This window comes from Cupressus sempervirens, chromosome 3 (genome assembly GCF_028749045.1).
Source record: "Cupressus sempervirens isolate cs-2001-9-10 chromosome 3, ASM2874904v1, whole genome shotgun sequence".
NCBI lineage: Eukaryota > Viridiplantae > Streptophyta > Pinopsida > Cupressales > Cupressaceae > Cupressus > Cupressus sempervirens.
Window position 1 is genome coordinate 478,747,846 of NC_143120.1, and position 11,022 is coordinate 478,758,867.

Sequence of the window (11,022 nt, forward strand, 5' to 3'; positions counted from 1 at the left end):
AAAGAGAAAAATAATGGTTTCAGTATATCATCAACTAATATATGAAGGTAAGAGCCTTGAGGGAACCTACTTAGAGTCTATTTTATGTCCCCTTGTCATAGTAAATTTATCATCCTTCTTAAGGTTAGTGACTAGGAAAGAAGTAAGGAATTAGGACATATGTATTAAGAATCAATGACTATTCCTTAATTTGATTTAAAAGCATAGTGACATACGATTACTCATTGGGAATTGGAATTTTCTACTAAGGAATTTCACAAAATGCCATTCCAAAGTGATCAAAAGCTTTTTTGTATCTAAGTTTCAATACATTCTATGCCTTTGCTCATGCAAGAGGCAGTAATAGAAAGAAAATAAGAAAAATGGGAAACACAATTGCCTTATAGAAAGGTCTTCAATTGATTTGAAATGGAACTGAAGATTTATAGAGAGACCATCAGCCACACAAACACCCTAGCAAACTCTATAATTGATGTAAAGGAAGAAGGCCCAGTCAAGTTTCAACAACTCTAAACAAATATTAGCATACTGTAGATCACCATTTACCATACCCTCTATGACTTGTGAGGTTTAGTCATGAGAAGGTCATAATGGCTACCTTTGGCACAATATAATGCAAAGGAGGCATCCTCTTACAACTACCTCAAGTCTATAAATGCCTCCTAGTCAATCCATTTCAAAATTCAAGCAATATGTGAAGATCAGAAAACTAGATACATCAACCAGACTGGTGGCAAAAAATAAGGTAGAAGCCTTCTTTGGAGATACCACAGATTTAAGACTGAAAAAATGTCTTCAAGGCTAATGTTATTAAAATGCTTGACACCATCAACATAACTCTCAAGGAGCACTTATATCAACCACTTGCATGTGCAATTTTAACACAGATATTTTGTCAATGTTTTGTTGATCAAAAAACAATGTCATGGTAACTGATTTTGGGCTCCCTTCTGTTAAAGTGTAGCTTCAGTAGAAGTGAAACACACATTATTTTCTCATTATGAATCGATAGTTCTTGATCGGGTCTTTTAATTACACATTTGTTGGCTTAACTAATCAAGTTCATGGCCCCATAGGGCCATGAATCTACGGAGGTATGCTTACTCCAGGAGAGTCACTTATAGCAACTCGTAAGTTCTCTTTGATGTCAAAAAACAATATTGGAGAGGCTTCTCTGTTATTACTAGATATCTGGCTTGTTATTAGAATATGCTCTATTGAAAATGATTGATTATACTGATTATATTGTGATGTGGAGCATGTACAATGCAGTATTTAAATTTGTGGAGCCACTTGAGTAGTTTGAGAAACAACTAAAGAAAAAAGTTAAATACAAGTTCAAGATTGTTAGTCTGAAAGTCAAGGACGGAGTGGAATATGATTTAGAGCTGGTAAACTTTTCCATTTTCAAAGAAATAGAAGAAGGCACATAAATGATTCATAATGTAGAATCTGTTTGAAGCTGCTAGTCAGGTAGAAATATTCTTCATGGTCTGAACATTGATTTGAACTTCTTAATAGATTACAAAATTTCTAATTTTGTGAATTTGATGAGAACTTTGAAGAGCAGAAGGAACTAGTAGCAGTAGAGCAAATATTGCGCGTTGTTTATTTGGATCCACAACGTTCCACTCCTGTAAGTGAAAATTTTGAAGAATCATAAGTATAAATACGTTAATTGGTTTAAAATAATCTCATGACATGATCACAGTTCAAAATTCCAAACATCCCTTGGTCATACAATAGATTAAGACCATTTTAACTTGGATTTTATGCATAAACACTTCTAGTGAAATGATTGATTAAGACTATTTTAATTACATTTTGAAAATTAATGTACTGAATTGGTTATCCTCAATTTTGACATTTATAAAGGAGTTGAAAAAGCTCAAGAAGCAATTGGCTGAAGCTAAGGCTGCAATTGAGGCATGGAAAAAACCTCCAAAAGATGTTGCTCCACGAATTGTTGGTGAAGGGCTTGTCATAGATGAATGGGTATGTGGTCTGCTCTGAGCTATTCTTCACATGCCCTCTATATCCATGCAACTTTAGGATTGTGGATCGTAGAAATATGATAATGTTAACTTTAAAAATAAAATTTAATAAGGAACTATTCTTGCTTTGTATCAAAAAGAGCGGAGGGAAAGGTATCTGGCACAACAACAGCTGGAAGGAGCCAATTCCCTTTGACATTCCTACCTTTTTATGGTTTGATGATATTTGCTTTCAAAAGTGTGCTTTAATTTTCTCAAATTTGTAGAAGCATCTATCAATTTAAAAGATAATCTTACTACTGATTGTCAAAGGCTGGAGCATACAAGTTATTTGTGTGCATATCCGCAAACTGTTAAAGAGAGATATATCTGGTAGATGCCAACTACAGGATATTTACCTTAGCAATTTATGTCTAAGAAATCGACATTGCCACTGAGATAATGTCATTTACAATTTATTGTTTGCAGATGAGAAAATGTCTTTTATAGATGTTTCAAGCAAGTTACTAGTGCACAGTTTTTGCTTATGGTCTTGAATTGATTTTTGTATCTAGGCTTGACATTTTTGGAGGATTTTCTCGAGCTCTTGGTCTCATCGTTCTATAAATAGGATGAAATAAAAATCATCCGTGCTCTTAACTCTATAAAGAGAGGCGGTGGACCATACTAATCAATCGTAAAAATCTAAAACTTGAAATATGGGGGAGCTGAAGTTAGATAAATATGGTAATTATGAGTTTTTTTCTTGCTAGAAAAATTCCTCCGAAGATTTCATGGCCAATTATTAGCACTGTATGCCAACTCTTTGAATTTAGACCATCATGATTGGGCTACTTAAAATGGATGACACTCTATGTTTATATAATATATATATATATATATATATATATATATCAATCACTGGAGACTATCATCGATAAAAAAAGGTAATGCATTAGTCTCAGTAGCAATTAGATCTACAACACAGTTTGTCTACATTCAATTCAGTTAGATAATATAAATTATAGTTTGGAAGTAAAAGATAATATAGAATACGTTGAGTATTCATATAACTGTCATATATTAGAAGTCTGAAATTATTTTAGTCTTCCATAAGAGTTACATTTCAGCATCTTCTCTTTCATATTAATATTAAAAGGATATCACTATATCTCTATCAAAGATCCTATTAAACTTTTACACCTTCTAGTGTAGGCTTATATAAGAAATATAGGCTATGCAGCATAGCCTCCTCAAGTACCTAAATGCCTTTTAATGCTAGAGGTCAAAATGACACAATTTACAAACAAGAAGCTAAATGGGGATTTGAATTTCTCAAATATATACAACTGGAGCAAAACCCTCCAGCACTGATTGGTCCTTCACAATGGGAAAGGACACCATAGGCAAGAATGAGGACAAACAAGAACCGTAAAGCATAGACAACCAAATAAATACTACAAACAAAAAAATGTGTAATGGGATGATTGTGTACAGATACTTCCTTTTAGATAGTACTTAACAAGCTATACCACTGCTAATAGTGTTGTCCATATGAAAACAAATACCACAATGGAGTTTTTCATTCTGGTCCCCCTCTAGATAGTTCATAACAAGCTATACAACTATTAATAGTGTTGTCTGTATTAAGACAAATATCACAATGGAGTTTGGCATTCTGGTTGTCCTTAAGGGAGTGACCTTTTCTTTTATACTTCTAACAAAGTTAATGGCCCACTGCTCATAATTGAAAACAAAAAAGAAATTAGATATTAAAGTTTATATAGAATATAACAACTTCCATGACCAAGAGCAAAACAATAAATACACCAAGGCAGCTATGTAATGTACCTCTCATGTTTACATTATATTTGTGGAGCATAAGTATTGTGTGCCAATTTGTGTCCATCTACAAACTTTATCCATCAAAATCATCATGAGACATGTATCCAACAGCCACCTCAAATGAACAAATGCCTCCCAGTCATTCCATTTCAAATTTCAAGCAATTTGTGAAGATGAGAAAACTAGATACATTGGTTATACTAGAAGCAAAAAAGAAGTAGAAGCCTTCTTAAGGAGATACCACAGATTTAAAACTGAAAAAATGTCTTTATGGGTAATGTTAAAATGTTTCACACCATCAACATAACTCTAAAGGAGCACTTATATCAACCTCTCGCATATGCAAGTTTAACACATATGTTTTTTCAATGTTCTATTGATCAAAAAACAATCCCATGGTAACTGGTTTTGGGCTCCCTTCAAGTGTAGGATTATATGAGTGATATGGGTTGTGCAGCATAGCTTCCTCAAGTACCTAAATGACTTTTATAATAACTGCTAGAGGTCAGAATGACACTCTTTGCAAACAAGAAGCTAAATGGGGATTTGAACTCCTCAGATATATGCAACTAGAGAAAAACCCTCAAGTACCGATTGGTCCTTCAAAATGGGCATAGACACCACAGGTAGGAATGAAGGCAAAGAAGAACCATAAATTATATACATATAAATAAATTCTATAAACAAAAAAAAATGTGCAATGGGGTCATTGTAGGGGGTAGGGGGAGAATATTGGTTAGTGCCTTGAATGGAGGAAGGTTCCAACACGAATAGAAGGTGGGTTCTCGTCGCATTAAATGAAACTTCCAAAAATTGATTTTGTTGAAGTAGTGAGCGTGCTTATGATGAACTTGCAATCCAAATTTTACTATTGAGTGTGCTTATGATGAACTTTCTTTACCTACTTCGTGGTCAAATTTTAGGCAACAAAGACTATGCAAGAAAGTTATAATCACTAGTACACAATGGCTACATACTAGAAAGAGTGGATACAAGCATAGACTATGACAAGCCAGATCATCGTAAATGTCAATCCTTTAGGTTTCCCCATGAGCAATCAAACCCTAGATGAATATTTGTCGGAGTTGATAATTGATGTTCTTTGTGATTGCTTAATAAGATATCCAAAATAATTTTGCATTGATGTGGAACTACGTTCATCCTAGATCATATAACCATTTAAACGATTTTAGAAGAAAAAAATTTAAAAAGGCAAGAAAGGACTGAACCACATCATATTCATCAAGAAGCTCCTAATGTGGTTCGTCCTTGAAAGACCAAGTGAGTTATCTCAAAAAAGGTTTCATAAATGAAGGAATATTATTGCAGTCCTTGATTTCACTAATCGGTCTTAAAATTTTCATTTTCTAGGTGTCCTAAACTTCAGTTCTATTTTGTATACCATCCTCTCATTAGTTCTACTTTATGTTGCATTATTGCAAGCATGAATGATTTTATTTTGCACATGGTTTAGTAAATCGTTTAAGAGAACTATAAACACAGGTTAAGAAAAATGTTCAAGTATGGAACTCATCATTCTTTAACACTGATCATAAACAACTCCCATGTTTTTTAAGACACAAATCGCAATAAAATAACTGGAGGAAAAAACCAAATGCATCAATAGACAGTGCTTATCATGGCACAAAATATACCGCTTTATTGAAGATTGAGTTAGTAGCAACCATTAAGAAAAATGAGGTTTGAAATCCAGCCAGAAACAAATCCTAGATGAGGCTCCAATATGCATTTAAATACCACTGTAAATTAGTAAATTACACATGGATAAATTTAAGGGGATGTTGTGCAATCCATCAATGTGAAATTAAAAAATCTAGCATAGCTATGTTGTATAATAAATTGAGGGAGATACTTATAATCCACTATACTAAAGAGTAAATACCAAGCAATTCCACATAATTTCTGCCCAAAGTCCATTAAAATACTCACAAGAGTCCATTAAAATACTCATGAAATAAATATAATGCCCACAATTTCACATCAGACATGATGGAAAGGTAGGATATACATCAGTTGAATGCAGAATCAAAATCAAAATCAAGTTGAATGCAACAATTAGCTGAAATTCCACCAAAATTTTGGTATGACCATGCAATATTATTTGAAAATAATCCCTAAAGGTGCTTCTATTGGAAACAATAGGCCAAAACTAGGAATTAAAAATCCAAAGGCCATCTATAACATTCATACATGAAAATCATGTTGTGGTACCATGGATTTCAGAAAAAATTAGCTGTACCATAGATTTTCTCCAAAACTTGCATTGTGGCTTCAAATGGATCTTCAAGTCACAAGAAGGTCAAGCTTAGGAGTGAACTCAATCGGAGGGAGGGGGAAACCTTTGCAAAAAGCTAGATCAAATCATCAGAATGAAATTGGAGTGATAGTTCATTACACAAAAAAGGATAATTAGGGAACTGGGTCCAATTTTCCATAAATACATAAGTTTGGCAGTTGTGAAAGTTGCATCCATTTTCCTCAAAATTTGTGATCAAGCACAAGATAGTAATAAATAGATAGACAATGTAGATATGGTGTTGATCATGTTATTGATAGTTATTGTCATTTTTAAAAGACAACTCAAATTTACAAATAGTAACAAATGGACAAACAGTGCAGTTTTAGCACTGATTAGGTTCTTGAGTTATTGCCATTTTTTTAAGACAAAACTCAATTCAAAGATTTTTGACATTTGATTCCAATGTATGGTGAAGGATGGCTAGCATTGAAATGGCTAAGGTTTGCAACACTTATCAGTAACCTTGTAAAGTTAAATGTAGTGAACATGTGAAGGGTCTCTTTGCTCTTATGTATTGTATCGCTAATACGTAATTCAAGATTAAAATTCATTGATTAGTCCAAAAAACATAAACTTGACTCTTATAAGTGCAAGGTTAAGTAAGGACTTTGAAAGGTCACCGCATTACTGAATGAGGAAATAGCAGCCTCCATGTTAGCTTCTGATGGAAATGAAACAAATCCATAGCCACATGACTTTCTTGTTTGCGGTATACAAATGAATTTTCCATCTAAAACATTTCCCTTCTCCACAAATTTCTTTTTCAGGGTTTCAATGGTTACAGTCTTTGCCAGATTACCAACGCATATTTTATATGGGCTTTCAATGAATGGAACTTCTTCTATAAACCAATTTAAAGTGGATATATCCAACTGAATTGAGTATACGGTGAGTTTACAGAGCAACTTGGGGTGAGTACTTGGCATCTATGTAGGAGAAATTCATGCATGCCAAATTATTTCCAAGATTTTACCAAGTTTTGAATGTAAATCTTTTTAAAAGTTGCTGAGCCCAAGTCAATTTAGGTCAGCCAAATTTTTCTTGAGTCTTTGGGAACCATGATTTCCTCACAACTAAATGCTCTTATTTAATGTAGCACTGTTGGAATGTTTATTACTATTATCATTTGTGATATATTTTTTGCACAACATGTTTTGAATGCTCGATGTATGGCATAATAGAAGCTAAACAGGGATGACTGCAACAGAAACCCAGTAAACAAAATTGCCTGAACCAGAATAGTACATTATCTACATAAGACATGTTGAACTCTTGAGAGATGGGTTCTTGTGAGATATGGACCCTAAGATCAATTCAAAGCTACACAGAAAGCCAAAATACCATATCATATAAGTTGATGCACTATAGAAACACCACAAGTAACATTTTAATTATTATATATGAACATCCATATCTAGCCTTGTGAGAGATTTTTTATTGTCAAATATGACCCAAAACTCAAAACTACACAGATGAACCACAAAAAACGTGTCACGAAAGTTGATGAGCATAGAAAAACCACCTATGTCATTTTTATTGTTATTATTATTTGGTCGTGTTACATGATCCCCTTGTTGAGTTTGTATTTTCAATATAGGCAATGATAATCCCTCTAACATTGTGTTTGACATTTCCAATTTGTAGTCATCTTATTTTTCTCCTCTTAAAAGGTTTGAGAATTTTCCATCAGCACACTTCCTTTGGGAAGACCACTAGCCAACTTTGACCTTCAAGTTGTCGCTTTCATCTTGTATTTCAATAAGTTTCATTTCTAACTACGGATGATATTTGGTATATAACACCCTATATGCTTCAATTCCCCCAACCTTTCCATTAAATCACGTCCCTCAACTTTTCCAACAACCCACTTCACAGGTCGATTAAAATTGATTTTGCAGGTACTGACAGGTTATAGTTTTACGGTGTGACTTTTGTAACAAAGTTCCATTTTTCCACATATTGTTATGCGCCTCTAGTGTACTTTCATGAACCCTCACTTGGCAAAGCCCTCTGGTAAAATAATCTCTAAGATGCTTATATCCCACTCCCCCACTCTCTCTCAACCCTTTAATCAATAGTAAGAAACTCTCCCCACTCAACTAATTCCTAGCATACAACTTCTGGCTTTTTCCATCTACAAAACTTGCAATAAAGTTTGAATTAGTGAGATGGAGAGATGTAAGGGCTATAGATGAGCACAAGAGGATGCAAAGGGAAGAATGCTAGCGTATGAATTTTCTTGATCAACTGGATCGCTAATGGCAACTATATATGGTGTCATCTCCCCCTACTCTGGTGCAAACTTAGGCAGTTTATTCAATATCTGTTTCTTCAAAATGCATGCAAAATGCGAATGGGAAGGCCATAGCCATATGGTAATACATATCGGGACCTGGAGCAAACAAAAAAACCTTTTACCTCAACCAGTCGATGAGATCCGGGTACAGATGATCGAGAGGAATCATTTCACCAGATTTAGAGCTGGATGTGAGAGATGGATAGTCCAGTGTTCCAAATGAGGAGCCGGCGGTGGGAAAGCAAGGTTCTGTAGCTCCATCTCCTTCGTGCAACAATGAAATCAAAAATGATATTTCATTTTAAAGTTAAGCCCGTGTTGGTCAAAATTTTGACCAACACGGGCTTAGATTTTTTTTAATTCCTTCTACAATCCGACCAACCTAAACCATTTTAATTGATGGTTGAAAATTTTGGTCGAAAAATGAGGTCAAATGTAGTAGTGTTTGGTAATCATGCACCATTTTTGATGAAAGGAAAATGATCTATCAAATTCACATAATAGATTCTATGTGACAATGCTTAGTATGTTAAAAGAATTAACTATAATATGTTGTGTGTGCCACAATTGAATAATTCAGGACATAAGGTTGATTTTAAAAACAAGATTTCTAAGATATATGATGTTGATGGAAAACTGATTGTAAAGGGTGATCAAACTAGAGATAACTTTAAGAAACCCCTCCCAAAAAAATACCTAAAATGCTAGCAAATCCAACATTTTGTGGGCAAGAACATTTTAATGTCGAGGGCAATTTTTTTTCCATACAAGGAAATAAAATATTATATGTTGGTGAGTTTTTTCTTGCCTTAGCAAAAATCAATTGAAATGTGGCAAATTAATGTTTTGTTTTGGCTGGTAGATAAATAAATGATGGCTATTTTTTCCCTTGCCAAAAATGAATTAATAATGTCAGAGGCAAATTACTTGTTTGGTAGGAAAATGAATAATAATGGTCTTGGCTAATCTATAGTAGTAAACTGAAAAATTGTTTAGTCTAAAAGTGAAATTTGCACATGTATTGGCTAGTGACTGTATTGACTTCTGAGTAGTCACTTGAAGTTTCAACTTGTGTACTGTCTTTTTTTTTTTTTTGGAAAAGAGGGGGTAAAAATTTATTCAACCAAAATCAAAGTACAAAGCAATAGCCCATGGCCCACAACAACATTACATCTTCATGTCATCCAATAACAACTACTCAACAATCCCACTACACTCAACAGGTAACTCATCTCTTCCCCTAATATTCTATCCATCCACATTCTCTGAGGCCCACTTCACCAAACAATTAGCCACTCTATTCCATTATCTAGGGATATAGTGGAAGGAGAAAGAGTCCAAGGACTTACAAAGACTTAAAGTCTGTATAACCAAAGTAGCTAATTGCCAACTAACATTCTCCAAGCTTTGACTATTCAGCATGTCCACAATAATTTGGGAATCAGACTCATAGATGATCCTCTTCCAGCCTAAGGAAACACCTCTCTCAACTATAGTCTTAATAGTAAGAGACTCCATCAGATTATTAGAATAATGACCCTTGTAGATAGAGAAAATAAAAACCATACCCCCATCATTTTCCCTACCAATGCCCCCAATACCAGCATGACCAGGATTCCCACGAGAAGAACCATTTGTATTAATCTTCAAAATCCCTGCCTAGGGAGGAGTCCACTTCCCATCTTGACAAACTCACTGCTTGCCATAGTGGAGTCTTCTTTCAGGATTGACACCCCATTTGCTATCTCCAAGATTCAAATTTTGCACAATATCATAATCACCAACTTCAACACTTTCTGACATATCACACTCAGCGAAAATGGTCTCCTAGAGCCTATTTAGAATAATCCTCCAAAGATGCAAACTTTCTAACTTGAAGCCACAGAAAATTCTACGATTTTACTCTAGCCAAAGGTTCTAGAGAATGAGAGATGACCTGACTAACCAGGTAGCCTGCAAGAACAAAGTCTTCACTGGAGGTCTACCCAAACTCTCCCAAAAGCCAGTTAAAGAGGACGTATGAATACAACCATGCCTCCAAGCCTCCCACCATCTATGCCACATTTCTCTCAAATAAGGGCAAAGAAAAAACAAGTGAGAAGTACATTCCTCATTGTTTGAACAAAGGAAGTAGATAGAAGGTCTCTAAAAGCTATGTTTGCGAAGATTCTCCCAAGTGAGGCACTTGTTCTAAGTCAACAACCATAAGAAGAAATTACATTTCAGCCATGAAAGGTTAAACCAAACCCTCTTCCACCAACTCACCTCATTTGGACCATGAAGGTTCCTATCAAGCATAGCATAGCCTTGAGCAATAGTAAACTTACCTTTTGGGCTAGGACTCTAGGCCAGGACATCCTGCTCCTGGAGAGAGCTACACAACCTATTTTCCAAAGCTTCAGTAAGAATGGCATAGTCCTCGTTAGAGCCACCCACGAGCCATTCCTAAGGGTCCTTCCAACAAGTCACCTCCACCTGACCTAAATGCTTGACCATCTTAAAGTGCTCCACCTTAAACCATCCAACATTAGTAAAAATGTGACAAAGAGACTGAGGCTGGGGGAAGCTAGAAAGAGTGGGAGGATGGC

At 34.9% G+C, this 11,022-nt stretch overlaps 1 pseudogene; it reads left to right on the plus strand.

Annotated features, from left to right (window-relative positions):
* Positions 1-1,096: 1,096 nt before the first annotated feature.
* On the plus strand, positions 1,097-2,190 carry LOC149567238 (vesicle-associated protein 4-2-like; annotated as a pseudogene).
* Positions 2,191-11,022: the final 8,832 nt, after the last annotated feature.